Source organism: Periplaneta americana, chromosome 11, assembly GCF_040183065.1.
Source record: "Periplaneta americana isolate PAMFEO1 chromosome 11, P.americana_PAMFEO1_priV1, whole genome shotgun sequence".
Taxonomy (NCBI): domain Eukaryota; kingdom Metazoa; phylum Arthropoda; class Insecta; order Blattodea; family Blattidae; genus Periplaneta; species Periplaneta americana.
In genome coordinates, this window is record NC_091127.1 from 34,507,317 (window position 1) to 34,528,177 (window position 20,861).

Sequence of the window (20,861 nt, forward strand, 5' to 3'; positions counted from 1 at the left end):
AACGTTGATTAAAATAGATTAAATTTAAAAAATAAACTAAGATAAATTAAAACGAAAATAATAATAAAATGCATATTTTGTGCTTTACAGTCATTCATTAAAAGAAAATAAATTGAAATGAAATAATATAAATTAAATTAAAATGAAATAAATACTATTAAGTAACATATAAATTAAAATGAAATGAAATAAAATAAATTAATATAATTTGAATGAAAATAAATTGAAATAAATTAAATTAAAATGAAATAAATTTTGTTAAATAAGATAAAATAAATCAAAATGAAATTAATTAAAATAAATAAAATAAAATTGAAATAAACTAAACTAAAGTAAAATAAATTATTTTGAATAAATTTTATTCAGCTTCCTCCAAGTGAAGGCTATCCAGAAGACAAAGCTTACCATATTTTTTTTTTTTTTTTTTTTTTTTTTTTTTTTTTTTTTTTTTTTTTTTTTTTTTTACTGAATGGTGGGTAAACAATTGTAATGGAAAAAAAGAAAACAATGGAGAAGGAAAGAGAAAGAAATAACACAATTGTAATTTGAAATAAAATAACCAAAGTTATACTAAAATAAAATAACACATCAAGTTAATTTAAACTTAAATAAGTTAAATTAAACTAAATTAAAATGAAAGAAATTAAAATAAATTATGTTACATTACATCTAAATATATTAATATAAAATAAAATAAAACGAATTAAAGTAAAACAAAATATAATAAAACAAATTAAAATTAAATTGAATTAAAATAAACTATGAATGAGAGTAAATGTGCATAAGGTGAGTTAATTAGTCTGAGGAGAACTTATTAAGCGATGAACGTCTTTCAGCGCACTTTTCGACGTGGTATCGTTCACATGGGTTTTTGAACAAATTCGCACACGCATTCTTGGTTCGGCTCATGGAAACTCTTCGTGCTGCATACCTTGTGATGAAAACCATGGATTGCGTATTGTGTTAGGATGTGCCTCATCTCGTAGTTGGGTCGTGTCCACTCTCTCTTACACATGGCCTCTGTTGTGTAGAATTCGCTGCGGATGTCTTTCCTCCTCTCCTGTAGTCCTTAAAGCGTAGTCTCATATGTGCTGGTGCTCGGTAGTAGTAGCTGTCTTCTAATGTCTTCGATGAAGAAAGTCTCTCTCATTAGGGCATACGTCATTCTCAATGGTGCTGTTTTTGCAAATCCTAGCACTCTTTTCATGAAGCGTGCTTTCACTGTTTCTATTTGTGCCATGTCTCTGCTTATAAGTTTTTTCCCAAATTATGTTCATTCCATATGCTGCTATGGGGGTTATGACTGTCTTGAAAAGCGTCATTGCTGTTTCTGTTGATAATTGCTGGAGGTGGTTGATGCTGTATATTGCTCTAATTGCTGCTGACACTTTTTGTTGCACGTGTATTCTGAAGGATTTTATGGTTGTTTGTAGAGTGATGCCTAGGTAGGAGAATTGTGATACGATTTCTAGTGGCTCGCCGAGAAGCGTTAATCTGTCATTTGCCTTGGGCTTTCCTCCCTTTCTGAAGGTCATCTGCTTAGTCTTCTGATGATTTGAAGAAGTATATCTCTGTTGATAAGGTCGAATGCTTTCTTATAATGAATGAATACTGCGAAATATTTCTTTCCAGCATGTCTTAAGGCGTCCTCAATCTGCTCTATGAGGTAGTTTGCCGCTTGTAATGTGCCTCTGCCTTTTCTGAAGCCTCATTGGCATTCTGGAATGTGCCTGTCCACTGTGTTCGTGATCTTATTTGTTAAGATTTTTTTAGAATATTTTGAACGCAGCGTTTTCGAGTGCAATGCCGCGATACGAGTCTGGGTTGTTGGTGTCTCCTTTTCCTTTATGTAGGATTTTTATTATTGACGTTCTCCAGGCTTCTGGGATTTTCCCCATGCTTATGCATTTGTTGTATAAGTTGTACCATAAGTCTTCCATTAGGAACAGTGACTCTTTTAGGTGTTCAGCATAGATGCCGTCGGGACCTGCTGCTTTCTTGCTCTTGGCTGATGTTATGGTGTGGTTTATCTCTTCTTTAGTGAAGTAAATGGGCTCTTCAGATATGTTTCTGGTGTGTGTTCCTTGTGCTGTGTTTTTTTTTTTTTTTTTTTTTTTTTTTTTTTTTTTTTTTTTTTTTTTTTTAAGAATGCAGTGGAAGTGATTTTCCCACGTTTCCATGGGTATTTTTGTTCGCTGTCTTTGGTCTCGGTTTTCTGAGAACTATATAAGGATCTTTTCTTGCTTCTTCGGTGATTCGTTTTGCTTCTTCTTCGATGTAATTGGCTTTTTTCTCTTTTATTAACGTCTTATATTCTTGCCTTTGCTTCGTGTATCTAGTCAGGTCTTCAGTCTGCTTTGTGGTTCTTGCTCGGTGTAGTGCTGTGATCATTTCTTTTCTCTTTTTATAGCAGTCTTTGTCGAACCACGGCTGCGCTTTTCTTCCCTTGTTTGGACTAGTACATGCTTGCATGATTTGTGTGACACCCTTATCTATCTCTTCCTGAATGATTAATTGATTTGCCGCCTTTATTTTGTCTTTATTGCATTCTAGTTTTTCTATGTCTATCTTCCTTGAACGTTTGTGGAGCGTTGGTATGGGTGATGGCCGTGTTTGGTGTAGTATTGCCGACGTTACTATTGGTATGTGCTTTCTTATCGGTGCCATTTCTGATGTCCATAGACCTTCTTGGTTGGTTATGGTCATGCTTTTGCCTTTGTATAGTACGAGATCGATGGAGCTGGATCCATTGGGTGCTATATATGCTTTCATTGTGGCCATGTTTACTAGTGTGAGACCTTTATCGGTGAGTGTGTCCATTAAGATTTGTTTTGCTGTTTGGCTTATCTGTCCTACAGTTCATGTCGCCTGCAAGGATTATTCTTTCATCCTCGTTCGTGTGCGAGAATGCTTCTATTTTCTCGACTGCATCAGTTGCTGTTGCCTGGGGGTTGATGTAAAGTCCTATGACAGTGATGATTGGGGTTTTTACTATCAGCATGTTTTCTTATTTGATTACTTGTTTTATTGTTCCTAGGGTTGGTTTCATAATTATGGATACCCCTCCTGCTGGTCTTCCGGCTGTGGGTCTTGCTAGTGCATGGGTTCCGTGATATCCTTGTAAGTTGTATTTTTCAGTTAGGAATGTCTCCGTTGTTATTATAGCGTCATACTTTGTTATTGCTTAAAATAAACTATAATGAATCATATAAAATACGATAAATTAAAATATATGAAAATAATTTAAATTAAAACAAACTAAAATAAAATAAATTAAATTAATTTTAATTAAATTAAAATAAATGAATTAAATTAAAATGGAATTAAAAAAATAAATGAAATTAAATTGAAATAAAATAAATTAAAATAAAATAAATTATATTGTAAATTAAAATAAAATAACATAAATTATATTAAAATAAAATAACAAATTAAGTTAATTTAAATTAACTTTAATAAGGAGAAGTGCGCACATATGTGCATTAGTTTTGGGCTCTGCTGTATTCCAGCAGCGATTTTCTCTTTAAACACTCACTGAAGTATCTTGCACATGGTTTGTCACACAGTTTACGCACGCATTTCGGTGATGGGTCGTGATAGTTTGACCTTCTGCAGAGTTTGTGGTGATACCCATGCACTGCCAGTCTTGTCACTGCACTGTGGATCTTTTTGTTTGGTCCAGTCCAGCTCCGATCTGTCATCGCGTCTATTGTGTAGAAATCGTTCGGTACTTCATTTCTCTTCTTTTGACTTTCCTCTTTCAGTGCTGCTTCTTGTTTGGTAGCTGGTAGTAGAAACTTGGTGCATAGATCTTCTACAAGGAAAGTTTCGTGTGCTAACTCATATGCTAGTCTAGATGGTGCGAATTTTGAGATCCCTATTGTGGCTTTTAGAAATCTTGCTTTTACTTTTTCTAAAGTGTTTAGGTCTCTGTAGCTAAAGCTAGTCCATGTGATATGTATTCCATATATTACTCCATATAAGTGATATGTGAAAGTGTTCATGGTGTGAGCATGCCAGATCTTATGCACAGCTTGTGGGCATTTGTCTCTTATATTGAAATAAAATAAATTAAAATAGTTTAAATTGAAATAAATTCACATAAAATAAAAGAAATTAGAGGAAATATAATTTATGAAACTAAATTAAAATGAAATAAATTAAATTAAAATAAATAAAATATATTGAATTAAAATAAAATAAATTAATGTAAAACAAAAAGTAATTAAAATAGAATAGTAAGAATTAGACTGAAAAGAAATAAAATTACAATAAAATAAAATAAATTGAATGAAATTAAAATAAAATAAATTATAATAAATTAAAAACACATAAGTTAAAGTAAAACAAAATGAAACAAATTAAAGTAAAATTAAATATCAGAAATTAAAATGAATTAAATTACGTTAAAATAAAATAAATGAAAGTAATAGCGCTAGTATGTCATGTCTATTTCATGTCATTTTTATGTCATATACGTCCTTAAAAGTAATATGTATATTTCTACGAAATGCTCATATATATATATATATATATATATATATATATATATATATATATATATTAGTTTATTTATTTATTGTTATTTTTTTATGTAACATGTCTGTGTGGGATATGTCCTGGAAAAGTACTGTATGTAATATGTCTGCATTTCATATATTGTGTATCTGTTTCTATATATTATATCTATTTTATCTTATATCTTTGTAATTGTATAATATAAATATGATTTTTTATTGTCATACACATTTAATGTAATATGTGTAAGTTATGTCATAATTATGTATATATTTTATGTAACTATTTGTACAGGGCTATAATATGTATGAGTTAATTACAGCCCTAACATACCTTCGGGTAAAATAGGGTTCTATAAACTTGGAAATTCAATAATAAAAATAAATCAAAATAAAATAAAGTAAAATGATATAAATTGAATTAAATTACATTAAAATAAAATGAATTGGAATAAATTAAAACAATATAAAATTATAAAAATTAAAATAAATTAAAATAAATGGAAATAAATTAAAAGAGGTTAAAATAAATTAAATTAAGAACAAAGAAATTGAATATAATAAATTAAAACGAAATAAAGTAAAGTTAGAATACAGTAAACTAAAACAGAATAAATTAAAATGAAATAAAATAAATTAGATTACAATAAAATAAATACTACTTATTAAATAAGATAATATAAATTAAATTAAAATAAATTGAAATAAAATAAATTAAATTAAGATAAATCAAATTAAAATAAATTAAATTTTATTACATAACATAAATTAAATTGAAATGAAATAAACTAAATTACAATATTATAAATTAAAATAAAATAACATAAATTTTATTAAAATAGAATAACATAAATCAAGTTAATTTAAATTAAATTGAAGTAAGTTAAATTAACCTGAATTAAAATAAACCAAATTAAGTTAAAATATATTCAAATAAAATAAATTAAGATAAAACAAATTAAAGTAAAACAAAATATAATAAAATAAATTAAATTAAGATAAAATAAGTTACAGTGAAATAAATTAAAACTAAATTAAGTTAAAATCTCTAATGAATAATATAAAATAAATTATATTCAAATAAAATGAATGAAATTGAATTAAGTTAAACTGAATTAAAAAATGAAAAACATTTCGAAAAGAAAAATTTTGAAAGGAAAAAACTTAAAATAAAATAAAACTTTTTTAAATAAAAAAATAAAAGAAAATGAAAAAAAAAATATAAAAAAAAATTAAAAAATGGCTTTTAAGTAAAATAAAAATATTGTTTTTCAGTAAGAATATTAAAAAAAAATTAAAAAATTCAAATAAAAAATTAATTATAATATAATTGTAATAAAATAAATAAAAAATAAAAAATAGTAAGTTACATTAAAATGAAATAAATTAAAATAGATTGAATTTAAATAAAATCAAAGAAATGAGAGGAAATTAAAATAAAATTTATTAAACAAAATTAAAATGATATAAATTAAATTAAGAAATAAATATATTGAATTAAAATAAAACAAATTAATGTGAAACAAAAAAACTAATTAAAATAAAATAATAAGAATTAGATTGAAAAGAAATAAAATCTAAAAAATTGAATTGAATTAAAATAAAATATATTGTAATAAATTAAAATAAAATAAGGTAAAGTAAAACGAAATACTAGAAAATAAAATAAAGTAAAATGAAATAAATTGAATTACATTAAAATGAACCGAATTGAAACAAATTACGATAAAATAAATTCAAGTGAAACAAAATAAAATGAATTAAATTGAAATAAATTTAAATAATATAAAATGATTTATAAATTAATTTAAAATGATGAAATAGAATAAATTTTATTACATACATTAAATTGAAATGAGATAAACTAAATTACAATATTATAAATTAAAATAAAATAATATAAGTTATATTAAAATAAATTAAGATAAAACAAATTAAAGTAAAACAAAATATAATAAAAGAACTTAAATTAAAATAAAATAAGTTGCAATAAAATAAAGTCAAACTAAATTAAGTTAAAATAATCTATAATGAATAATATAAAATAAATTATATTAAAATAAAATAAATAAAATTGAATTAAGTTAAAATTAATTATATTGAAATAAATTAAATAAAAAATGGAAAAAAAATAAAATGAAAATTAATGTAGAAAAGGTTTTTAAATGAAATAAAATTTTTTTCAGTTGAAGTATAAAAAAAAAATTAAAAATTCAAATCAGAATTAAAAAACATATATATATTAAAAATTTAATTGTTATAAAATAATATAAATAGCAAAAAAAGTAATAATAAAAATTAAATTAAAATAAATTCAGATAAAATAAATGAAATTAGAGGAAATTAAAGTAAAATTTATTAAAGTAAATTAAAATGAAATAAATTAAATTAAGATAAATAAAATATAATGAATTGAAATAATATAAATTATATTGAAAAGAAATAAAATTACAATAAAATAAAATAAATTGAATTAAATTAATAGAAAATAAATTATAGTAAATTAAAATAAGTTAAAGTAAAACAAAATAAATTAAATTAAAGTAATATAAAATAAACTAAATAAAATAAAGTAAAATGAAATAAATTGAATTAAATTAAATTAAAATAAAATTAATTGAAATAAATTACGATAAAATAAAATAAAGTGAAACAAAATAAAATTAGTTAAATTCAAATAGATTAAAATAATATAAAATGAATTAAATGAAATAATATAAATTAATTTAAAATGACACAAAATTTATACAAATTAAAATAAAATATGTTACTAGTACATTAAAATAAATGGAAATAAATTAAAGGAGGTTAAAATAAATTAAATTAATTTAAATTAAAAAGAAATAAATTGAAATAAAATAAATTAAAACGATATAAAGTAAAGTTAGTTAAAATTAATTAAAACGGAATGAATTAAAACGAAATAAAATTAATTAAATTAAAAAAAATAAATAATATTAAATAAGATAAAATAAAGTACTATAAATGAAATTAATACCAATTGAAATAAGATAAATTAAATTAAGGTAAATCAAATTAAAATAAAATAAATTTTATTACACAACATAAAATAAAATGGCATAAAGTATATTAAAATAAAATAACATGAAGTTAATTTAAATAAAGTTAAATTGAAGTAAGTTAAAGTAAAGTATATTAAAATAAAATAAATTAAGATAAAAACAAATTAAAGTAAAGCAAAACATAATAAAATAAATTAAAATAAAATAAGTTACAATAAAATGAATTAAAACTAAATTAAATTAAAATAATCTATAATGAATAATATAGAATACATTATATTGAAATAAAATAAAATAAATGAAATTGAATGAAGTTAAAAATGACAAATTGAATAATAATAAAATTAACTAAATCTAATTGAAATTAAAAACTGAAAGAAAAAATATAAAACTTTTTCGAAAAGAAAAAATTTGAAGAAAAAAAATTTAAAAATTAAAAGTTGTTTAACATAAAAGAAATAAAATAAAATTGTTTTTCAGTAAGAGTATTAAAAGAAATTTAAAAATTCAAATCAGAATTAAAAAAAATTAGCATATAATGTTAATAAAATAAGTAACAAAAAAATAATAATAAAAATTAAAATAAAATGAATTAAAACAGATTAAATTGAAATAAAATAAAAGAAAGTAGAGGAAATTAATGTAAAACAAAAAAACTAGTTAAAAGAAAATAATAAGAATTAGATTGAAAAGTAATAAAATTTCAATAAGAGAAAATAAATTGAATTAAATAAAAATAAAATAAATTGTAATGAAATAAGTTAAAGTAGAACAAAATAAAACAAATTAAATTGAAATAAAATAAATCAAAGTAAAACGAAATATCAGTAATTAAAACAAATTTAATTAAGTTACGTTAAAATAAAATAAATTAAAATAAAATAAAGTAAAATGAAATAAAATGAATTAAATTAAATTAAGATAAATTGAATTGAAATAAATTACGATAAAATAAATTAAAATCAAACAAAACAAAATGAGTTAAATTGAATTATAATAAAACAATATTTGATGATTCCGGACAGGCAAAAATGTTAATATTATACTTAAGATGGCATAGCAAATAAAGATTTTCAAAATAGATAAATCGTATTGATTGAACTTAAAATATTTATCATGTTATTATATTGAATTGTAAAATAAATTGAAATAAATTAAAATAATATAAAATGAATTAAAATAAAATAATATAAATTAATTTAAAATGATCTAAAATTGTAAAAATTAAAATAAATGGAAATAAATTAAAGGAAATTAAAATAAATTAAAACAAAATAAATAAAAATTAAAACGAAATAAAGTAAAGTTAAAATAAAATAAAGTATAATAATATAAATTAAATTGAAATAAACTGAAATAAAATAAATTAAATTAAGATAAATCAAATTAAAATAAAATAAATTTTATTACATAACATAAACTAAACTGGAGTGAAATAAACTAAATTACAATTGGTTTAATAAATTAAATTAAATTAAATTGTACACACATGTGGACTAATAGTGAGTGCGTCTGGCCGCGAAACCAGGTGGCCCGGGTTCGAATCCCGGTCGGGGCAAGTTAACTACTGGTTGAGGCGTTTCCTGGGGTTTTCCCTCAACCCAGTACGAGGAAATGCTGGGTAACGTTTGGTGCTGGACCCCGGACTCATTTCACTGGCATTATCACCTTCATTTAATTCAGACGCAAAATAATCTAGATGTTGATATAGCGTCGTAAAATAACCCCAAAAAATTAAATTAAAATAAATTAAATTAAGTTAAAATATGTTAAAATAAAATAAATTAAGATAAAAGAAATTAAAGTAAAACAAAATATAATAAAACAAATTAAATTAAAATAAAATAAGTTACAATAAAATAAATTAAAACCATGTTAAAATAATCTATAATGAATAATATAGAATAAATTATATTAAAATAAAATGAAATAAAATAAAATAAATGAAATTAAAATAAAAGAAATGAGAGGAAACTAAAATTAAATTTATTAAACTAAATTAAAATGAAATCAATTAAATTAAGATAAATATATTGAATTAAAATAAAATAAATTAATGTAAAACAAAAAACCTAATTAAAATAAAATGATAAGAATTAGATTGAACAGAAACAAAATTACAATGAAAAATAAATTGAATTAAATTAAAGTAAAAAAAATGAAATTAAAACGAAGTATCAGTAATTAAAATGAATTAAATTAAGTTACGTTAAAATAAAATAAATTAAAATGAAATAAAATAAATTGAAATAAATTACTATGAAATAAATTAAAGTGAAACAAAATAAAATGAGTTAAATTTAAATAAATTAAAATAATATGAAATTAATTAAAATGAAATAATATAAATTAATTGAAAATAATATGAAATTATAAAAATTGAAATAAAATAAATTAAGTTAAATTAAAATAAATTAAAGGAGGTTAAAATAAATTAAGTTGAATTAAAAGAAATAAATTGAAATAATATAAATTAAAACGAAATAAAGTAAAGTTAGAATACAGTAAATTAATAATAATATATTTATTAAACACACTGTGTATATAAGTACAATTAAGTAAAGTTAGCGTCGTTTGCATAGTGGGATAGTGTCAGTGTTCTTTCTTTGCATTCAATGATATGGTATGTATCGCAGCGTCCTCCACATATGGTGCACTGACATCCGTCAGCGGGGCTGTGTTATCCCTTGGTTAGGCATATTCGGTGATGTAGTCCATGGGCTGCTACTCTCGTGTATAGATGGTGCAGGTGGTAGTTGGCTTCCTTCCATTCACTGTTTGTAATCGCTGGGGTGCTGAGGAGTCTATGGTTAATGTCTTTTGCTTATTGTCGCCTGTCTTCCAGGAATCTGATGCTTTGTGGTGTTGGTACCACGCTGTGAGTTGCCATCAGGTCCTCTATGAAGTAGGTTGTCTGCTAAAATATATATAAATTAAAACAGAATAAATTAAAATGAAATAAAATAAATTAAATTACAATAAAATAAATGCTATTAAATAAGATAAAATAAAATAGTATAAACTAAATTGCAATATTATAAATTAAAATAAAATAACAAATTATATTAAATTAAAATAACATAAATTAAGTTCATTTAAATTAAATTAAATTGAAGTAAGTTAAATTAACCTAAATTAAAATAAAACAAATTAAGTTAGAATATATTAAAATTAAGATAAAACAAATTAAAGTAAAACAAAATATAATAAAATAAATTAAATTAAAATAAAATAAGTTACAATAAAATAAATTAAAGGTAAGTTAAGTTAAAATAAAATAAAATAAAAATAAAAGAGACGAAATTGAATTAAGTTAAAATGAATTAAATTGAATGAAATTAAAACTAATTAATTAATTAAAGTCAAAAGAATAAAATAAAGTCAATTATATTGAAATAAATTAAATAAAAATAATGAAAAAAAGAATTAAAAAAATTTCGAAAAGGAAAGATTTGAAGAAAAAAATAAAAACTGTTTTAAAAAATAAAAAAAATAAAAATAAATAAAAAAATGGTTTTTAAATAAGAAAAATGTTTTTAGTAAAAATATTTTTAAAAATTAAATTCTAATCAAAATTAAAAAAAATTAATTAAAATATAATTGTAATACAATAAAATAAGTAACAAAAATAGTAAGTTGCATTAAAATAGATTAAATTGAAATAAAATAAAAGAACTTTGAGGAAATTAAAATAAAATTTATTAAACTAAATTAAAATGAAATAAATCAAATTAAGATAATTAAAATGAAATGAAGTAAAATGAAATATAATGAATTAAATTAAATTTGATAAAATAAATTAAAGTGAAACAAAAAAAAAGAGTTAAATTGAAATAAATTAGAATAATATAAAATTAATTAAAATATAATTTAAAATTATAAAAATTAAAATAAATTAAGGTGAATTAAAATAAATGGAAATAAATTAAAGGAGGTTAAAATAAGTTCAATTAAAAGGCACTAAATTGAAACAAAATAAATTAAAACGAATTAAATTAAATTACAATTAAATAAATACTATTAAATAAGATAAAATAGAATAAAATAATGTACATTAAATTAAAATAAATTGATGTAAAATAAATTAAATTAAATGAAGATAAATCAAATTAAAATAAAATAAATTTTAGTACGTAACATAAATGAAACTGAAATGAAATAAACTAAATTACAATATTATAAATTAAAATAAAATAACATTAAGTTATTTTATATTAAATAATAATAAACGAGAACTGCGCACAAACTGTGCAAAGAGTAGATGTAAATATAATCTTAGTTGTCCTTGCTATAAGCAGCGATAGATCTGCAGCGTTTCTTGCACTTTAATATATGGTACTTTTCACATTTTTCTGAGCACAAAACACATATGCACATATCGTCCGGATCGTGGAATGTCTTATTGGAGCACAGCTTGTGGTGGAAGCCATGGACTGCCAGTCTTGTAGTCACATGTCGCATTTCGTAGTTCGTCTGAGTCCAGCTTCTGTCTTGCATCGCACAGGTTGCATAGAATTCCGGTGGTATGTCCCTTTTCTTCTCACGTAGGTTCTGTAGAAGTCCAGTGTAAGCTTCACTAGATGGCAGCAGTAGTGTAGTCCGCAGATCTTCTATGAGGAAGGTCTCCCTTGTGAGCTCGTACACCAGCCTCGATCTTGTACTTTGCAATACTCCTACCGCCCTCTTGAGATATCTGGCTTTTACTCTTTCTTTCTCTTCCAGCTGCTTATATGTGAGATGTTCCCATTTATATTAAATTGAAGTAAGTTATAGTAAACTGAATTAAAATAAATTAAATTAAGTTAAAATATATTAAAATAAAATAAAGCTAAAACAAATTAAAGTAAAACAGAATACAATAAAATAAATTAAAACTGAATGAAATTAAAATTAATTAATTAAAATAAAGAAAATAAAATAAAGTAAATTAAATTGAAATAAATTAAATAAAAAAAATGAAAAAAAATGCGTATATGATTACTAAATTATATGTATGCTAAGGCATAATTTTCTGAAGATGACTCCTTCGAACAGAAAACGTTCAAGCTAATAAAATGTGACAAATAACTTTATTATTTATGTAGATAAGCATAGACGGATCCTTCTGATCCCCAATTAAACTTAAAACGCCGTTATATTTGTATCCAGGTAACTCGAAAATTCGTTAGAACTAGTGGTAAAGTTGCTATGTTGGCAACACTTAGTATTTATTAAGTAGAGAAATTTACTTGTATATAGGGAAATGTTAAGCTGCGGGATGAGAAAAATTGAAATAATATGTTAGCAACATTGGACTTTCACAGATTGTTGTGTGTGAATGTAATAGATTTAAATATCAATGTTTTTTGTGATAAGATTGATGATATATCTGCCATTATGATCCTGTAAACACAGAATTGCAAAATTAGGAAATAGGTGAGCCGATATTTCTCATACAAAAGGTTCTCTTGTTAACAGACTGGTCTTCTTTAGCAAGTTCCATGTCGTTATAAGCAGTGCTTTTTTCTGATAGAATGCGCCGGAATGCTACCTTTTTATTGTATTTTTCAGTGAAAGCGAGAAATATATTAATAATTATGTTTTAACGTAACTCTTTGAGTTTTACTTAGTGCTTTAAAGTGTTGAAGCTGGACGAAAATGAGGTTAAAAACGACAAAATTTTCGTGAACTGGAGATTATTCATCTTCCCGACCGCTGTAATATATTCTGTACAGAATCCCACCACCCTTTTGCCTTGAAGAATAGCACTGTTATAACTATTTCGGGTAATTATATACGAAGATTATGGCACTTAAAAATGAAGAGAAACACGTTTTTGTGAGCATTCCATTTCTTTTATACTGAGCGTGATTTCAATGTCGGTTTTCGTAAAACTACTTTGAAGAGAGTTGCGAAGCCCCCCAAGTAATACTTTAATAATAAAGAAAAATACGGTTTTGTAAGCATTTCTTTTATGCTCAGTGGTTCTGATGTTGAAGGTTTTCGGAAACTTACTTCCTTTGTCTCATATAGCCTCTCTCAGTATTAGTAATAGGCCTAGCTATACTCCCTTTATATTTACTTCTAGTCCTACCTTTATCTCTTATCCATCTCATTTTATGTTTCATTCCTTCTACCTTTTCTTTTCCACTCATATAATTTACCGTTATAGGCATCCAGCAAACAAAACTCAGTGCGCAGAAACCAGCAGGCGTGACTGTCACGTGCAGATGACGTATGCTCCCGTTCCCAGCATGCTTTCAAGCCTACCGCAGGGGGGTATAGCATGCGCGGCGTGAGGAGTTCGAGCTGAGTTTTGTTTGTAGGATACCTATAATAACTCACTGTTTTTCACTTTACAGCAGTAGCGGCTCGTGACTTTTGGTCTTGGTTGTGCAGTTTTCATTTTTATTAAACATTTAAATAAGCATAGGTAGTAGGCTACATGAAAATTATTGTATTATTGGCTCTTAAATATTTATCACAGGAGACAATAGACCGTACCTTTAGTGTAGATGCCTACATGAAAAGTTCACCCAACTCCTTTACTGCGAACTTATCCATTACTTTCTCATTAGAGTTTGTTATGTCCCTCAGAAGTTTATTTTCCAAGGATAGCATAGTTAGCGCACTAAGTCGATCCTCAGAAATCGTACAAAATAACCTATTTGTAATTTCACATCCTCAAGTCTAGCATTTGTCGTCTATAATTAACCTAGAGAAGTTTATATTTTTCATTTTCACAACTAGAACTTATAAAAAAAAACTTACCATTACTGGACAAACTCCTTGCTCTTGCACAAATAACTAGTTGCTGTTAAATCTGCATATTTCAATGTAGTATGAGAGTAATAATATTGACACCTCCTTTCTGGGTTGTGTTTCTAAGACTATGACATAGGTTTTGTTCTAAATTATTCTTTATTCAATAGATGGAATCATCGTGTTCAAGTAAGAGTGTTGACTTGTGAGCTAACTGGTGTTTTGACCACATGTTGACAAGAGAACACGAAATTATTAGTCAGTGCAGTAGCAGCTCAGATATGATGCTTCTGGAAGACAGTATTTTGTACACACCCTCCCTTCACACCACAAACCCCCTTACTCGCCTATGTTTGCATGCAGATGCTCACCATGCGAAGGTGTATTGTATATGGGAATAGAACATAGGTTTCAATAAAGAAAATGTTGACAAATTAAGTAATAAGAAACCAATAAAAACGATATGAAAACGATTTACTACAGGTTGTGTACATGAGTCAATGCGTATACCTAGCTGCTGTCAATGCTTTACACTGCATATGAATTTCTTTACTTCCTTGCCCCTCCCTTCCATCGTATACTTCCCCCCCTTCTTTCTTTGTCTTCACTAATCTCTAAAACCATTGCTCATTATGTATAGAACTATGTTTTTCTCTCACATTCCTCCCCCACTACACTCCATCCTTTATGTTTTCAATTTTCTTTGCCAGTTGTTCACTAGTTAACACACCATTTTCTTAAATTGTAGATCAAGTTTCCTTTATTATTACGCAATTGATTCCGTCTTGTGATGTAATATGAGTTTGTGGATGGAAGCAGTTGTGATAGTGGTGGGACCTGTCTCTGGTCAGTCAAGCAAAATATCGAGAACTGAACTTTATATCATGGGCTATACACGACATATCCCAAAGATGTTAATTTGTTATAGAGTCGAAATGTAATGTTTATGGAAATACAGACTACTGCCATAAAGAAAATGAAAAAGTACTATTAACAAAATTAGCCTTGTGATCAAAAGTTTCCTGTACATATTAAACGTGGTAAACAGTAAGTGATAGCGATAGATATGTTTACGCCCATATCTTCTTAACCTGACTTTGCCGACCCCAAGTTCCCTATCTCTCCCTGTGTTTGTTTGTAAATCACAACATTAGTGAATATATTGTGTGTAGATGTGTTCCTGGGGGCTCTAAAATAGCTTGTTTATTTGATCTGTTTTTATTCTTTTGGAGGTTGGATGAGAAGGAGGTGATGGTATTGCGTGATTTTGCTGATTTGCAATCGCTGAGGATAACTACATTTTAGAAGATTTCCATGTGATGGAAGAATTATTGCAGTGCAGATCACCTCCGTGTCACCATCAATATGGGTTGCTGCTGATCCAACTGGTATGTAAAAAGACAAAAGTTTATTTGGTATTTCTGTACCAGCATTGGTGTTTGCTTTCATGAGGGAACCATGCATATATAGGGTGGAAATGAAATAACCTTGCAAATTGAAAGGGACGATAGGGTACACTGAAATGAATAGAAAACCTATATTACTTTTTGTGATTAAATGCACGGTTAATTAAAAATTAAGTTTGAAGTTTCAGCAGTTCGGCAATATCGCCGCTAACACACTGTTCTCATGATACAGATGTAAGAGGATGAACTCGGATGTGTTTCGGTAGGTGAGCTTCTCTCTTCATCAATGTTGCCACCAGTTCGAATTGTGCAGTGGCTTCAAATTAGAGGTCTTCAAAAGTAAATGTATACACGAAATTCGTCCACGCTTTTGAAATATGTCAGAGGGATAATTAATTCTGTTAGATTTCCTATCGATATGGACAAAAATGACGCAATAGTTAGCGAATATGAGGTTGTTAAAATTTGGAAAAAACACTGTGAAAAAAAAAAGAACTTTCCAGCAATATGATGATATAGTTTGTTTTTTTTTTTTTTTATAAAAAATGTGTCCCCCTTTTATTCAGTATGCTCCATTGCAGTAATGCAATACTACACACATTTGTTGCTACACTGTTTTTACATTCTGTCGGAACTTAAAACAAAAACTAATAGTAAACTATTTACAATATTTACAAGGATGTAAAGTCAGCTGACTGAATACAGTTTATGAATTATTTAAAATTATTAATACTAATACTATTTTAACTGGAGTAGTGCTTTCACTATTTACAATATAATACACTGCCGTGAAGTGTATTGACTTAATAAAGGTCGTGAATTGCTTATAATTATTTTAACATAATATCTAACTACTACTACTATTGAATACTAATACTAATACTAATTTTAAGTAGAGTAGTTTTTTCACTATTTACAATATTTACAGTGATGTGAAATCTATTGATTGAACAAAGTTTCTGAATTCCTTATAGTGCTTTAATAATAGTTTCTCATGTGACACTGGCCAACTATCTTGATTTCTATATATTCCCTGCTTCAGAATATCCCTTTCTTTATTCAATTTGACACACGAGTATATTAGGTGATCTACTGTTTGTGCATCTTGAAGGCATGAACACTTTGAGTTGTCTTTGATCCCGAAACGGTGCAGGTATGCCTTGGTTTTTCCATGGCCTGAGATCATGGTGGTTACTTCTGCCGTCAGTGTAATATTTTGTTTCATCCTCTGACGTACAGACGGGAAGAACTTCTTACATATAGCTCCTTTAAGTGAGTTTTTCCAGTCGTTCTCCCATTCGTTGAATCCTTCTTTTTCTATTTCCGTTACAATTGTGGTCTTAGGTTTCCTGTTGTATGCCACTTCAAGGCCATCTTCTGTTGCTGCCTATTTTGCTGTTTTATCCGCGAGTTCATTGCCCTCTATTCCTACATGAGCCTTGACCCATCCGAAGTGGATAATGAAGTTCTGTTCTTTTAGGCTTTTGGATATAGTTTGTTGTTACATACAGAATGAGCTATTTGCTCTGAAAATCTGCAAGACTATTTCACTTCCACTCTGTATGTACAGTGTTATTGAATATTTTTCCTTTGGCATTCCTCATCTGCTTTGTCTTGTTTATGTATTTCATGATGTATTTGTTGCATTGTTGATTTGAAGCATAAGGCCAATTCACACGGCGATAGTTTACAGGAGTCAAGCGCTTGAAGCAACTCGACTTTCCCTGTGTGATATGGTCGAGACAGTCAAGCAAAATTTGAGTTGATGACCTGTAAACTTTTGTGTCCACTCTCCCATCACGTGATGAACTTGACTCCACCACTTTGCTCATGTGAATGCTAACTTGTAGCAACTTGCAAACAGATAGATATTGTGGATAGTGTGCGTGTATGGTTTGTTTAAATTAATAGCTAATTAATTTAGGTATCGAATTTGAGATTAATTTAACTTTCACACTCCACATTTTAACAAATTACTAATTCTGCTTACAAATCACTTCGATTTGTAATTCGAAATTATTCAAGCAATCACCTGTTTTTAGGTTAGGTCTGCACGTGTGTAATACGGTACTATAATTATTTGGAATCCTCGTTGCAGAAATAATGTTGATTCTATCGAGTTGATAGAGAATAAATTCGTTAGGTTCCTATATTATAAGATATACAAAATGCCTTGTCCATTCCAGTTCCCAACTAGATTATTGAGGTGAATTTTTGGTTTCCATACACTCAGTGACAGAAGGACTTACTCGATATTTGTCAGAAAAATAATACTGATTCCGTTGAAGTACTGAAACGAATTCCATTTTATATTCCTCCAGATTTGGTATTTAATATCTCTAGATCGAGACAAATATTGAAACTTTTTGGTAATCATAATAAGCAACATATCTTTTTAATGTTTTCATTTCTTTTATTTCTGTTGCTAATGAGTTGCATAATATATTAGTACCTATTTTATAAGTACTGTCCATGTGAATAATTATCAATAATTATAAATTAAATTTATGTGAAGGTGCTTCGATAGGCATCTAGCCTTTGTACCTACTTTCCTGTAAGTCATAATAAATAAATAAAAATAAATATATAGACTCTGTTTTTAGAAGTGCATGAGATGTACGAACTTGTGTGGCGTATATGGCATGAGAAAACTTCGGTAATAATAACAACTAAAATTAAACAAGAGGCAGTTATTTGAGAAACTTGAGGAACAAGATGTTCAAAACAATGTAGAAGTGGTTCGCAAAAAAAAAAAAAAAAAAAAAAAAAAAAACACACAAAACAAAACAGTGTACCTTCAAGCATAGAACATTGAGTGTGGGGTTTTTTACCTGCAGAACACGGTTTCAAGTTTAGTGTCTCTGTGTCAATGTGGCGTCAAGTTTAGAGGCTTCAAGTACTTGACTCCTGTAAACCATCCCGGTGTGAATTAGGCTTTTGAGATATTGCTTCTGTTTGCAGGCTGATTCCTTGGGTAGATGGTAGTATGTCGCTGGATTGCCTGGCAGTGTCGCAGATTGGTGTGAACATATTTGCAGCGCTGTCCTGGTGGCATGATACAGCTAGACACGAAAAGAATTGCAATGTAAGGAGAAGACAAGGTTGAAAGAGTGAGTGGTTTAGTTAAAGTGTTCAATACATTTCATCAAATAAACTTGCACTATTTAATTGCACTGTAAATACGTGTGTATTTATATAATGTAGATATTCAGAGAGAGAGAGTTACAAATTGAAACCTGTTCGGCTGTAGTGCTATAAAAAGTGTTTGTAGTACTGTGAGCATGTGTGCTTTTTTCGACACCATGGAGTTGAAGTGAGTATGATGAGAGGAAACAAAACAAGGGCATATGTTGCTCGTTACATTGCACGGACATTTATGTACACAACTAGGAATAATATTGCAATGAACTAAAGGTGACCAGAATGCAATATATGCATTCTACAGAGATATTATGATGTGATGTGAGAAAATGTTGGGTGACTCATGCTAGTGTGGTTTCCTGTGAGTGTGTAACCATTTCACTGGCACATGTACAATATATAATACAGTGAAACTTGTGTAATTCGAACGTTTTTAATTCGAATTATTCTTTATTTCGAAGTTTTCCTTTGTCCCCTTGAATTTCGTATGGAAACAGTGCATAAATATCGTCTTTTATTCGAACATAATTTTGTTTAATTCGAAGAAAAAAAATCCAGAATGGACATGAGTTTTACAGTGAAATGTGGCAAAGGCGGAACGAGCCAGTACTGTAACAAATTGACCTGACCATAGGGGTTGGAGGCTGGAACTGGGAATGCATTGTATCTCCTTTTCGGAGAAAGTGGTCCCAGTGCGGGTTGACAACCCTTGGAGTGTCATTCACCTCGAAAGTACAGTTACCGTACTCAGTTAAAACGGTCACTGTGCATTGCTTTTCACAAACCCCGATCTTTCACTTCCGAGAGCTAAGAAGATTCATTGAGGGACACCAAAATGTGCATGGTTCTCTGTATGATGCATTAAATAAACTGGAGGACTTTACAGTAACCCAGTAAATCAATAAAAAGAAGCAGACTAAAATCACATCCTACTTAACAAAGGCCTAGTAAGGTATGTTTTTTTAACTACTGTATGTGTTGTGCATAAATGTTTACTAATTACTGTACCGTACTGTATTTATGTAATAGGCCTATAATTATACAGCACTATATTTTCTTGTATTATAATGCCCTATTGTCTTGAAATGTTATAGTAATACATTGTACATACAGTACACCTGTAGTTTGCTTTCTGCAGTACCATTTTTTTAATTCGAATTTTTCCATAATTCAAATTTTTTCTTATGCCCTTCAGATTCGAATTACACAAGTTTCACTGTAGTACTAAGAATAAACGTTCAATGATTTGGACTTGTCATGCTCACAGTTGTGGCTGGAAATGGCCCCCATAGACATATGTGACATCTTCTGGTCAACAACAGCCTGAAGTTGTAATCTTTCACTAATCTCATCAAATTGTTCTTGTGTAAGAATACTACGTTTTTGTTTGATTTTTGGATTGTTCATGAGCCTGTTTCTTTCAGTGAGTTTTGTAATTGTTTGGAAAAGAGACACAGTTGTGTTTGGAGTTTAGGTCTAGTTTGCTTGGTGGGCATTATTAAATCACTACAGTTTAGGGATGACTTGTGACTAGAGTGAATGCCATATGATGGCTGAGGATCTACTCTATCTCTAGCAACGTGTGCATTGCAGCCCACCAGTAACCTGGCGTTTTCTCTCTTCATGTCATAATGTCTCTGTATAGTATTTTTTGTATTGACAAAGAAAGTTGATAGGTAATATGAAGGAATGAAAATGATGATTTAAATTAATTATCTAATGAAATGTTTACTTCAAGTATAGTATGCACAATTACAGAGTTCAATTTATGATATCCTGTTATGGAACAATAGTTCATATTGTGATGAAACATTTTAATTACAAAAGAAAGCTCTTAGAATAATCAGTCAGGAATATTACCAAGTTCACTGCAAAGAAAATTAGTAATGACTGACCCAAGTCTTTATATATTGTATTGACTTTTAATTGTAAGGAAAGCCAAAGATAAATTTTTAATAAGTAATACTCTTCATATCGTTATACCAGGAAAAATGAAGATACAAGAATTAAAGTATGTGTGAAAAATTAGAATT

General features: G+C 27.2%; 1 protein-coding gene across 7 annotated transcripts in view; it reads left to right on the forward strand.

Annotated features, from left to right (window-relative positions):
• Positions 1-20,647, forward strand: part of LOC138708921 (zinc finger protein 501-like) — a 94,353-nt gene extending 73,706 nt beyond the window's left edge. For all 7 annotated transcript variants that reach the window (XM_069839279.1, XM_069839278.1, XM_069839280.1 and 4 more), the window contains 2 exons: positions 15,514-15,669; positions 18,649-20,647. The gene's annotated coding sequence lies outside the window, so the exon portion shown is untranslated. The remainder of the gene's footprint in view (positions 1-15,513; positions 15,670-18,648) is intronic.
• Positions 20,648-20,861: the final 214 nt, after the last annotated feature.